At 41.4% G+C, this 12565-nt stretch overlaps 1 protein-coding gene across 2 annotated transcripts in view; it reads right to left on the bottom strand.

The window, feature by feature from the left end:
* Nucleotides 1-9950, bottom strand: part of WASF3 (WASP family member 3) — a 174935-nt gene extending 164985 nt beyond the window's left edge. For both annotated transcript variants that reach the window (XM_049778241.1, XM_049778243.1), the window contains exon 1: nt 9815-9950. The gene's annotated coding sequence lies outside the window, so the exon portion shown is untranslated. The remainder of the gene's footprint in view (nt 1-9814) is intronic.
* Nucleotides 9951-12565: the final 2615 nt, after the last annotated feature.

Raw genomic sequence — 12565 nt, 5'->3', positions numbered from 1 at the left:
CTCCATCTACAGCAAGTACATCATGGTGAACTTTCTACTTGTTTTTCTTTGATTTATATCAAATGAGGAGCGAAACCAAATTATTCCTGCTGATTTTCTCAGCAGCTAGCATGCCTTGTCACACATTCTGTCTACTCAGATCCCCTAAAATCCCTTACACATCACTTCTAGTGATCCTCTTTAAAATCTAAGTCAAATAATATTTCTACCTCAATACCTTTTTTTTTTTTTTTTTTTTTTTTTTTTTTTTTTTTGGCTTTTGATGGTTTTCTATTTGACTCCATAAAAGATCTATTGTGGCCTGGCCCTTCATGTTCTTGCTATTTATTTTGGGTTTTGGGTCATACCCAGCTCTGCTCAGGGTTTACTCCATCTCATCAGGTATAATTCCTAGAAAGGCTTAGGGGAATATTTGGGATGCCAGTCACTGAACCCATTGTGCAAGGCAAATGCTGATCTATCTCTCCAGCACAATCTAGCCCTTTATTATCTTCTGACCAACACTCCTTTACTAACTCTGCACATCTTACACCCTGAGGCCTGTACACATATTTACAAACTATTCCTTCCCTCACATAATACTCTCTGCCAAAATGCAAGTCTAAGTGTCTGACTTTCACTTTTATTCATACTCTACTCTCTTCAGTTTCCCCAATCAAATGTCAAATTACTATTCCAAATAATCTCTTCCCCTTATACAAAGTTCTATATATAAAATTTTTCATATATAGGTGCCAGACATGTAGTTCAGCAGTAAAGTACTTACTTACCTTTCATGTGTGAAGCCCTAGTATGAACTTGATTATCATTAATAAGCATCTTAACTGTTGAAAAGTATAATGCCAACATTTTATGTTATTTTAATAAACTAGTATATCGCAAAGAAAAATTCACATTTGAATAAAGCTTTTGAAAATAAGATTGTGTATATAATTAAATTCTGAAGATAGATGAGTGATTCTAGGTATTTCTGGTTTTTAGATTAAAAAAAATTTAAAAAACATACAAAAATGTAGACAAATACTATGGAAAAATCTCAAGCCAAAATGGGCTTCAAATTCTACAAGGTTACCTGCAACATCAAACATGCTTTTCTATTCTCATTGAAATGGACAGGAGTCCTATGCTAGAAAATGTCAAAGTTCTCCCCTGAAATTAAGAGATGGAAAGTAAATTGGCTACTAAGCCAATCCATATCCTCATGACACAAACATGAGCATAAACTGCTCCTTCACCTCACTTACCACTATTCTGGTTAATGTGGACTCTCAATCTGGACTGGCTGCTTTACTTAAATATTAGATACTGGGTCTACCATTAATCATGGGGAGCAACTGAAATGCAGGAGCTTCTCCATTAGCATTATTTTGTTTGTTTTCTGGTCATACGTAGTAATATTCAAAGATTACTACTGGTTCTGTAATCCGAGATCAGACCTGGAAGGTCCCAGAGGGGCTCTGGGGGCCTCAGGATTGAAACCAGGCCAGCCATGTAGAAAGCAAGTGCCTTAGATAAGGCATCTCACCTATACTATCTCACCAACCCCAAAAAGCATGGGTGAGGGGGATTGGGCCACAAGAAGCATTGTTCAGGGTTATTAATGGCACTGCATTCAGGAATCACTCCTGGGGAGCTAAGAGAACTAAGTGGGATGCCAGGATCAAACCCAGGTCAGCCATGTACAAAACAAGCACCTTACCTACTATACCATCTCAACAACCCCAAGGAGCAGTAATTTTTTGTTGTTTGTTTTTTGGGCCACATCCAAAAATGTTCAGGGGTTACTCCATGGGATGCCAGGCTTGAACCCAGGTGAGTTGTGAAAAAGCAAGCACCTTACCTGTTGTACTATTAACTGTACATTAATTTTAAAATGAAGAAAGACTTGGGTCCAACAAAGAGAATTGGCCCAATAAAGGCCAGTTCAGAATTTAAGTATACCTGGGTAATATCCTAACACAGAACTACGTAACAGAATGTACACAAAAATATAAAAATAATAAAAATAACCATACCATGTACAAATTTTGTGGGGCTGAAAAAAAAATAGGTGTGATATTAGAAGAGAAGATGACTCAGACTTTTTTTTACATTACACAGTGACAAGTCTTCAATTTTTCAGATGGTTGTGAATCAAAACACATGACACATTCAATCAAGGAAAAAAATATTTCTTGAGTATCTACTATGTGTAGAGAATATACTATTTCATTCACTTAGCTGATAAAAAAAATATGACCACACGGATTGTAGTTCACAGTCGCTCGGTCATACTTTCAGAGTGCAATATAATTTCAGCAGGCCATTCATGTGCACAAAATGGATAACAGCATTCAATGAGTGCATTCTGTGAGATGAACTAAAATGTCCCTGCCACAGCATGGAAATGAAATCTTCAGCATGGGCTAGAACACAACTTTTAAAAGTCCATCCAATACAGCTTTCAACAGCTACAAAGAGAAAAACTGAAAGGCTAATAATCATAGAGGCTGCAGAAGCTGCAAGCTGGAGAGAACGCACTGGGTGTTCCATTGTCAGTGGAGGTCACATCACAACAGCCTATTCTAATGCAATGTTTAAGAGTGCTATGGCACTGACTGGGTACAAATATCAAGACTCTGTTTCCTGCCCTCAAGTAGTATATAGTTAGTTACAAGACCATTCCCACCTCCTGTGGCCGTTACGTTTTAAGGCAGGAGCTTAACAATCACTAGGAACCAAAATTATACACACTAGGTCCTTAGAACCTGTGGTCTCTCTGAAAAAGAAGAGATAATGCAAATACTGAGGGAAAAATAAATGGAAACATTGGAAAAGTTCAAGCCTCCATAATAGGACAGAATCTATTGTTACATCAAAACTAGTGTTCCAGGAAGTCAGGGGACCAGAGGGAAACATTTCCAAGAAAAAAGTGAAGAATAATTTCAGGTACTGTGCTAAGAGCCCAGGTCCCTGAGGAGAAACCTGAAAGATGAGAAGATACCCTAGGCACTTTAAAAAAAAAAAGTCACAGAAGAAAGGAACTAAAAGAGAGAGGCCAAGGTAAGGAAGCAGGATAGCACCAGTTCCAAAGACAGAGAGAGTGAAATCTGAGAGTGGAAAAACCATTCTGATCTCAGGACATCTACTGAGATAGGAGTATAGGTTGTCAAAACAAAACCCTTCTTGAGGTAAGCAACACAGAACCAATCAAAGAGAACAGGTCCTCAAAAGAGAGGTAGTACCCACAGATTCAATCTCCAAAGATCTTGACCTAAAAAAGATGAAGCCACCTGCACAGGAGCCTGTATCAAATAGTACAAAAAGAAAAAAGAAAGAAAGAAAGAAAGAAAGAAAGCCTAAAATCAAGGGGCACTGAGAAAACTAATGAAAGAAGCTTTGTGGTAGGCTCGGGACAAAGTACATATCCTGCACAGGGACCCAAACAACACAACAGTCAAAAAATTAAAAAATGTTTAGTAAAATAGAGTCAGTATCATCACAGTTCTCCCTGCACCAGAAACCTCACTAATATTTGGAAGATCTCTCCTCTTCGGAATTCAGTAGGAGGAATAGCCTGACCTATCTGGATTCTTTCTAGGCACCACGCATTTCTCTGTCTGCTATTCATTCTCCTACTCCAAAAAAAATACTCTTCTGAGACTCCACTATCCGAAATCAGTAATGATATATAAGGATGAAAGCTAGTGGAAATTCTGAAGCCTCTCTATTACTGAATTTTTCTCACTCTCAATTCCAGGTCCTTGAACATACTCAAGTCCATCCATTTAAAGTGAGTGGTGGTGTCTCTTTTTACCATTCATCAATCCCAACACCAAACTCTCTGTCCACAGCAGAGGCTCTCAAAAGATTAAAAATATTTTGCAACTTTTAATGTTAAATTAAACATTTTACATTAAAAATTGCTACATGCAATCCAGGAGTTCCATTACTAAAAGTATCCAGAAGTATTCAAAAAGATACTTATACAACTGTGTTTTCTGCAGAGCTATTTACAACAGTCCAGATCTGGAAATAAGCGATGTCCAATCACCAAAGAATGGATAAAGAAGCTGCAGAATATATATGTACGCATTGCAGAATACTACTCAGCTATGAGAAAAGATAGAGTATTGCCATTTGCAATAAAGCAAACAAAATTGTAAGGAGTTATACTAAGAAAAGTAAGGAGAAAAAGGACAAATGTTGATGCTTTCAATCACATATAGGGTATAAAGAAACAAGGTAGTTGAACAAATAAATAGACCTTTGGATTCTAGGAGTAGAACTGAAGTTACTTAGTGGTATGGGGAGATGATCAAAGGATGATAGTGTGGAAAAGAGTGTAGCAATGGGTTATTAATACCCTGATGATGAGCACATATGGTGGCATACTTTAGAGGTGTGAAACTATCTTCTTAACTCAATTTTTTAGTTATCTTTAAAAAAACAGTATTTTAAAGATAATGTCAATTTCCCCCCAAGCATTCCACTTTCTGGCTTTTACTACTAAACCCTCCTGCAATCCGACTCTCTAACTTCTGTCCCCATCACTGTGTCACTTTTGCATCACCTTATAACTACAACCCTATCTATTATCCTACTATTGAGGTTTCTGGGATCATAGCATCCAGGACACTATCCTCTTGGCCCCTATTTGTACCAATTTGAAACCCCTCCACAGTTTCAAAATAACCATTCTCCATTATCTTTAGAACAAAGATTTCTTCCAATCACATTTTATACTTCTTTTGTCCTCAACTCTAGATCAGTTTCTTGAACCTCATAGAAACCAAAAGTCTCCATGATCAAATCCAAGCAAAGGTGAGAGCTTCTAAGACTTGGCTCTGTTCACTCCACCCTTTGCTTCTAGGCTAAAAGAAAGGCTAAGTGAATAAAGGTATTGTTAGACTCAACTATCAAAGTACTTATGCCTTAGCAATTCAGTGCCCAGTTGAAAAGCATTTCTTATTCCACAGTGAAAGAAATAATATACATACTAACTAGTGTCATTAATATGAGGCACCAGTTGAGAGCCTTGGATTCTGTTCAAACCTTGAGTCATGTTGGACTCTCATTTCCTGCCCCACTCTTTTTTATTTTTATTTTTTTATAAAATCGTTATTTAAGCACCATAATTACAAGCATGATTGTAGTTGGGTTTCAGTCATAAACAAAACAGCCACCCCTTCACCAGTGCAACCTTCCCACCACCAAGGTCCCCTCCTCCCCCACTCCTGACTGTATCTGTAACAGGCATTCTACTTCTCTCACTCATTAACATTGTTATGCTAGTTGTTAGTGTAGTTAATTCCCTAACAGCACTCACCACTCTTTGTGGTGAGCTTCATATTGTGAGCCTGTCTTTCTGGCCCTTAACTCTATTGTCTCTGGGCCTTATTACAATAATGTCTTTAACTTTTTTTAAAAAACCCATAGATGAATGAGACTATTCTGTGTCTATCTCTCTCTGACTTATCTCACTCAGCATAATAGATTCCATGTCAATTCATGTATAGGAAAATTTCATGACTTCATCTTTCCTGACAGCTGCATAATATTCCATTGTGTAGATGTACCACAGTTTCTTTAGCCATTCATCTGTTGAAGAGCATCTTGGTTGTTTCCAGAGTTTGGCTACTGTGAATAGTGCTGCAATGAATATAGGTGTGAAAAGGGGATTTTTAGATTGTATTTTTGTGTCCCTAGGTTATACCCCTAGGAGTGGTATAGGTGGATCATATGGGAGCTCAATTTCGAGTTTTTGGAGGAATCTCCATATTGTTTTCCATGAAGACTGGACTAGATGGCATTGCCACCAGCAGTGAATAAGAGTTCCTTTCTCTCCACAACCTGCCCCACTCTTATTTTCACAAGGTGGTAACAGTACCCACTGAAGACCACCCCTTCATACAGCCAGTATTCTGGAAAGGAAGTAGAAACCCTGTGTAAAAACTTAATGACTTTGCACGATAAAGAGTTTCCCAAAGTGGATGATACTGCTTCCCTGGATGTCACAGTTTCCACTGTATCTGGGATAGCAGGGGGTAGAGAAAGGGAGTGTGGAATGTTTTCAGCTTGTTTGCTTTAGGAACATAGTTTTTGGCAGAAGGGGGAATTCATTTGGGGTTCTGACAATGGGGCAGTAGGCCAAATAATTTGGGGGCCCTCTGACTTATCTGTTCAACAGATGCTGCAAGCTGCTACTTCTCCTTCAACAATTTAGCATCGAACTTTACAGTCTGGTACTGTAGTGCTAAGAACTCTCAAGTATCTTTCTCCAGTTCAGTTACCTTTTGATACCTAACACAGCCTAACACAGAACATGCTGACTCCAGGCACCTAAAATTCATCAAGGTAAGATGGAAACCATCATCTTTATCCCAAAATGGATGCTTTCCTTTTTCTCCATAAGGAGGGCACTATTCCCTTTCCCACCCTTCAGATGCTCCATTAGAACCTAGCACTGCCATGAATTCCTCCTTCAATTCCTATCACATACATTCTGGGAAAAACAGAGTCCCGAGTCCCAATTACTCTACCTCCTCAAACTTCCCTTCTTAAATTCTCCCATCCATTCTCCAAAGGCAAACCTCACCATGTCCTCCTTAATCTCTGAATTCTTCAGCCATTCCCTAAAGCCCTTAAGACTCCAAACTCCTTTCAACAGGAACCACAATAACCAACACGGCGTGGCCTCGCCTTCCTTCTCACCATTCCCTGCATTTGCAGGCTACTGCTCCACCATACTCACCTTTGCTTTTAGTTTCCCCAGTGCCTACTCCTTGCAGTAAATCTTTGTACATTCTTTCCTCAACTTAGATTTTTGGTTTTGTTTGTTTGGGGGCTTGGAGGCCACACCCAGCAGTGCTCAGAGCTAACTCCTGGCATTACACTCAGGTATCACTCCTGGCAGGCTTAGGGTATTATATGAGATGCCGGGGATCAACTCAGGCTTGCCACATGCAAGGCAAGCACCTTACCACTGTACTATCTCTCTGGCCCCTTAATACAGATTTTAACTCATTTTTTTTTTTTCTTGAACTGTCTTCAAGGCTTTTCTTCACGTCTCAGCTGGGATTAGCTCCTAGGATGGCCATTCTCAGAATACTTATCACACACCGCCTTACAAGCAGTAGCTAAAATTGTCTGAGAATTGGGCACAACAGTGAGAGGGTCTGTGTTTGAGAGGTATCTACTTTATTTGCCTTTATATCCTCAGCTCATCCTATAAATTGAAGTTAGCTCAGTAAATAATGTGAATGAATGGATTCAGTTCCCTCCTGCACCCTTATCTCTTACTAGCAATACACTTAAGGTAAGCCCTGAAATTGCTGGTCTCAATAAACTGTTACCAACATTTTGAAAGCTCTATTCCCTTGATTTCTACAAGTTCTATGATTCAAATATGCTTCAATGTAGCAGCCATTCTCTAAATGACTTCTGAATTTAACAGAGAGCTATTGAAAGAAATCTGTAAGGCTTAAGCATGGTTACCTTTAGAGAAAAAAAAAAACAGGAGGCATGCAATAAAAGAAAAGTCTTTTTACTTGGAGTATCTCATAGTCATAGTAAATGTTACAATATGCGTTAGTTATGTATTTTGTATCCAATATTTGTATCTATATTTGTATCCAATATTTACGACTTATAAGTTTGGGGAGAAGAAACCAATCTTGAGAAAAAAGATACAGATAACAAGTAGCATGTTTCCAAATGTACAAGAGCAGAAACCCCAAATATTATTTTTTAAGCAAAGTTGCAAAGGACTGAAATATAAAGGAATATATAAAGGAAATATAAATATATATGAATATATATACATATATATTAAATATAAAGGAAATATAATAGCAGTATCAGAAAACCTCATTTGAAGTAACTGTCAAATAAACTTCTTATAACTCTAAGAGGTTACTAGTAGTAGCCCAGACCTAATACAATCCTTTTATTACATACAATAGGCAACTATTTTAATTGAAACATTCTAGTAACCTAATGGTCATCTGCCACAATCAGGTTTCTATGGGAAGTGTGAGTATGGCCACCATTCACTGAGAATAAATAGATTATAATGCAGGCATGCCCTCTTTATAAAGTGTGTTGTGTATTCTTCTGGACATTTCAGAACAGTGTAGCACATCCTGACCATATATTATAAGCAGACCCCAAAAAATGCTCTAAAGCAACTTCATGTCAGTACCTGAACTTGCCAAGAACAATTTTTATATAACAAGCTTATTTTCTGGAATCCTTTCAGTGAAGACATAGAGGTCAGACATAAATAAAGTCAATCAAGCTTTCAAAACCTAATGAGTTTGAAACGTCTGAAAAGACACAACTTTTGTGAATATATATTAAGAAAGTCTTTACAATAAAGAAAAATGACTAGAGGACTGAAGCTACTAGAGAGGAAGGAGGCCAGACAGACACTATAAGAACAGCCTATGGGAAAGGTCAGCCCAGCTTTCTTTTGTTTAACCCCTCAAGTAGATAAAAGGGAGAAAGAAAAAAAAAAGTAAAGAATCAGAGCATTGTTTCACTGCTGGAAAAGGAAAGTTGAATGAACCTCCTGGAAAAAGAAGCCACTAAATCATCACAGGATTTATCCTAGAGGTGAGGGGTGGGGGTGGAGGGCAATTATAACACATCAAACTTAATTCTAGATTAAGTTTTCATCCAAACCTTATTTTTAAGATGTAAAATATTTCTAATGGTCAGAGCTCTCTACTCTCCCACTCCCATGCTCGCATAAAATAAGAATTACGAATCTTAAGTGAAAATTTCATGCTCCATTTGCACTCGCTTTGGACAGTTTTGAAGCAAAAAAAAATAAAATAAAACTAGCTCTTTTATCTTGCAATTTAAAAAAAAAACGACGCTAGTAGTAAATTGCGGATTTAAAAATTAAAACCCAAATGAGGAAAGAATTCCGGTTTCACCCACCAGCAGCTAAGAAGACGAGCTACTTCCATTCACCCTCCAGCCAAAGGCTTTAGTTCAATCATTAAGAACTCTAACACTCGGCACTCCCCCAGCAGAGAAGCTGAACCTAAAGCAATTCGCCATTGCCCGGGAGGACCAGAGGAGGAGAAAAGGGGAGTTTTGTTTTTTTGGTTTTTGGTTTTTTTGCACAGGCGGGCGCGAGCCCACTCGGGTTCCGCGACCCCTGGGCCGGCCGGACGAGCAGGACAGGAGGTCGCCCGGGAATGAATGCTGCGAGCAAGGCGAAGGAGGCTCCGGGCCGTGGCAGGTCCCTCGGCTGCTGTCCGCCCGCCGTCCGAGCCCGCGCTCCTGAGAGCCAAATGCAGCAGCCGCGCGCGGCCCAGGAAGGAGCCTCGCGGGCCCGCAGCGCGGAGCCGGACGCAAGGCGGAGAAGCCCGCCGTGGAGAGCCGGAGCAGGCGACGCGGACGCGGTGGCGGAGCCTGAGGGAGGGCGAAGGTCCTGGGAGAGGGCGAGCGGGACGAGCGAGCCCGGGCGAGCGTCGGGCGTCGGGAGGCCCGGGCGCCACCTGCAGCCGGATGGCGAGTGCGTGGCCCCGCATCCAGGGCGGGCGATCGGAGGAGCGAGGACCGGGGACAGCAGCGGGAGGCAGGCCACGGGAACCCCCGCCCGCAGGATGCAGCCGGACTCCAAGTTGGAGGCCGGGTCGGTCATCCGGCGGCGAGACGCAGGCCCGCAGTGGGCCCCGCCACCTTCCGAGAGCGCCTGGCGCGATGCAGCAACTTCGCCGGACCCGGCCCGCGCTCCCCTCCCCGCAGCTCCGTCTCCCCCTGGGGCAGCCTCCTGGACCCAAAGCCCCTCCGGGAAAGGGTTCGGACGCGCAGAACTCACCGGTCCGCGGCTCCGCCGCCGCCACCGGGGCAGCGCTCCCAGGTCCATGGTCCCCGCCGAGCCGAGATGCTGCGGCCGCCCGCCCCGCGCACACGGCACAGCACGCAGCGGCACCCGCGACACCACCTCCGGCCCGGGCACGGCCGCGGCCACGCCCCCTCCCGGCGGGGGTCCCAGCCGAGCCGGAGGGGCGGGGCTTGGCGCCGGATCTACCAATCAGAGCCCGCTCACAGGGCCGCTTCGCTAGGATTGGCGAGAAGCGTGACCAATGGAGAAGCGGCATGAGGAGCGTCGGCGCACAGGGGCGGGGAATTGCGGAGGAGGTGGTACTACTCACCCTTGGGCCTCCGCCTCCGGCTTGGCCAGAGGCTTGGACCAGGTTTCCAGAATAGAAGGGACTGAGCTTTGGATTTGGGATTGCGCTGTTCCCAAGGGCCCTCGTGTCACCTCCGCAGAGATGCGCTCTGCAGTCTCTTTGAGTACCCACCTATAGCCTTGGTTTGTACTCTTCGGAGAGATCTGAAAAAGAGATCTGAAGTCATTTTGCCTGCACCTTGTCTGCACCTTGCCTGCACCTTGCAGAAGGAGGAAGGTCTTGGCAACATAGGGAGGATTTCAGACCTTGTCATCGGTTTCTTAGATGCCTTTTTGAATCCATTGACGTTTTGCCTACAAAATCTCATTTTATTCTACAAATTCTGTCCTTATTTTTTCTTCACCCTAGTTCTAGTCTCCCTTCATAGGAAATGTGAAAGAAAAAAAAATCCAACAGCCATAGGCTATCCTTGAGACTGCCAGTCTAAAGTTGGTGGCAACAGAACAGTTAGGTGGTGCTTGTGATTATAGTGGCTGAGAGGAGGGGAGAATGGTGGGGGTATATGAGAGGAAGAAAGGGTCAGAGAAAGAAAAAGAAAGGAAAAGGAGCATAAAAAGAAAAAGTCATATACCGTGGAGAAATAAAAGTTACTGTTTCTAGAAGAAAGGGATTTAAAACTTAAAAATAATAGAAATATCTTTTTTGAAATAGTACAGCAGGTAGGTTTCTTGCCTTGCATGCAGCCGACCTGGGTTGGATCCCCATTATCCCAAATGGCCCCTAGAGCACTGCCCTTGAGTGTAGGGCCAGGAGTGATACTGAATGTCGCCAAGTGTGGGACCGCCAAAACAGGCCAATATTATCTTCCATTTATTTGCATTTCTCTGTACTTTTTCACACCACCTGGTTCCCTGACCACCACCAGGAGTGATTCCTAAATGCAGAGCTTGGAGTAAGCCCTGAGCACAGTGGGTGTTGCCCCAAAAGGAAACAGTACAAATCCCTACATTGAAAAACTTTCGGAAAAATAATCAAAGGGTCGTTCAAGTTGTATTTTTTCTTATCTTTATCGATGTGTGATAAAGATCTATATCTGTTCCACTACCTTAACCAGTAACTGAAAGTTAGAAAGAAAAACTAAATAGTAGTTGGTAGCAAGTTTATCAAAGTCTACAGAAATGCAGTGGGGAAAAAATCAGGCATCCTGTTCCCTGTATGATCTTATTAACCTACATTTATTTCAAAGGAGAGTTTGTTAGAAGCCCTATTTTAAGATGACATCTACTTAGTTTTCATACTACTTTAACAAAAACATACTGCTAATAAAGAAGATTTTAATGAGTGGTGACAGTGACCCTACATTTGAAAATATTGAGATTTGGGTTATAACTTTCTACAGAATTCAAAACTAAACTGGCATTCAAATTAAATGACTTTCCTTCATGTTGTCTCCACTTACTCAGGGGACTAGCTCTTGAGTCTATATTAAGGTCATTGATTTAGAACTCAAAAATATGAAGCTACAGCATACCCATTTCAAGTTGGGGGAGTTGCTCATCACATCTCCCTTACTCCTCTTCCTTAAATGAATTATCGATGCATATAGTTTGCACTTTCTGTTAGTACTTTATTCTTTGCTCCTGAACTGTTCTGCATTGTTTCACATGATTCCTATTCTCTTTCTAATTAAATTATAAATTTCTTGATAATATGATTCTTTTTTATACTACTGCTTCCTTTCCCATATTCCCATATAGCACTGAACATATAAATATAATTCGAATATTTAGTGTTGTATCCATAAAAAATCAATATTCCTTCAATTATAGGACTTTTGTGAACCATTAAAATGGTTCAAGTAGTTTTGCTGAGAGGCTGGTGTCCTCCAGCAGTAACTCATGCCACCTCAGAATTGTTGCAAACTAAAGGAATGGCTTGGTTTCCTGTCCCACAAACTTGAGTAGAGAAGACCTTATGAAAAAGAGGGACTTCTTATCACAGAATAAGAAGTCTGAAAATAGCCTTGTAGCTTCAGCAATGTGCTAAATATTGTCAGTGTGTCTCTACCTCCCTCTAATTTTACTGTTTTACAGCTTATTTGGTTTTTGCTTTTACGAGATGACTATTTCTTCCAGAATTATTTCACATTGTTTAAAACAATAGGGCATGTGCAAGGTAAAAAAATGATCCAAGGGGTTAGTCGTGCCATGTCAAAAAGTTTTCTATTATATTACTCCCCACCCCCTCTTTTTGGACCACACCTAGTTGTTTTTAGGACTTATATCTAGCTCAGGGACCATGCCCAACAGTACCCAGAAAACCCTATGTGATGCCTGGAATCAAATGGGTTGGCTCCATGCAAGACAAGCACCTTACCCTCTGTATTATCACTCTGGCTCTACTTTATGCTTTTTTCTAACTAACCAGGCAGATCA

Source organism: Suncus etruscus, chromosome 8 (assembly GCF_024139225.1).
Source record: "Suncus etruscus isolate mSunEtr1 chromosome 8, mSunEtr1.pri.cur, whole genome shotgun sequence".
In the NCBI taxonomy this organism is placed as follows: domain Eukaryota; kingdom Metazoa; phylum Chordata; class Mammalia; order Eulipotyphla; family Soricidae; genus Suncus; species Suncus etruscus.
Note: the sequence above shows the minus strand (reverse complement) of the source record. Positions and strands in the feature narration are given on the sequence as shown.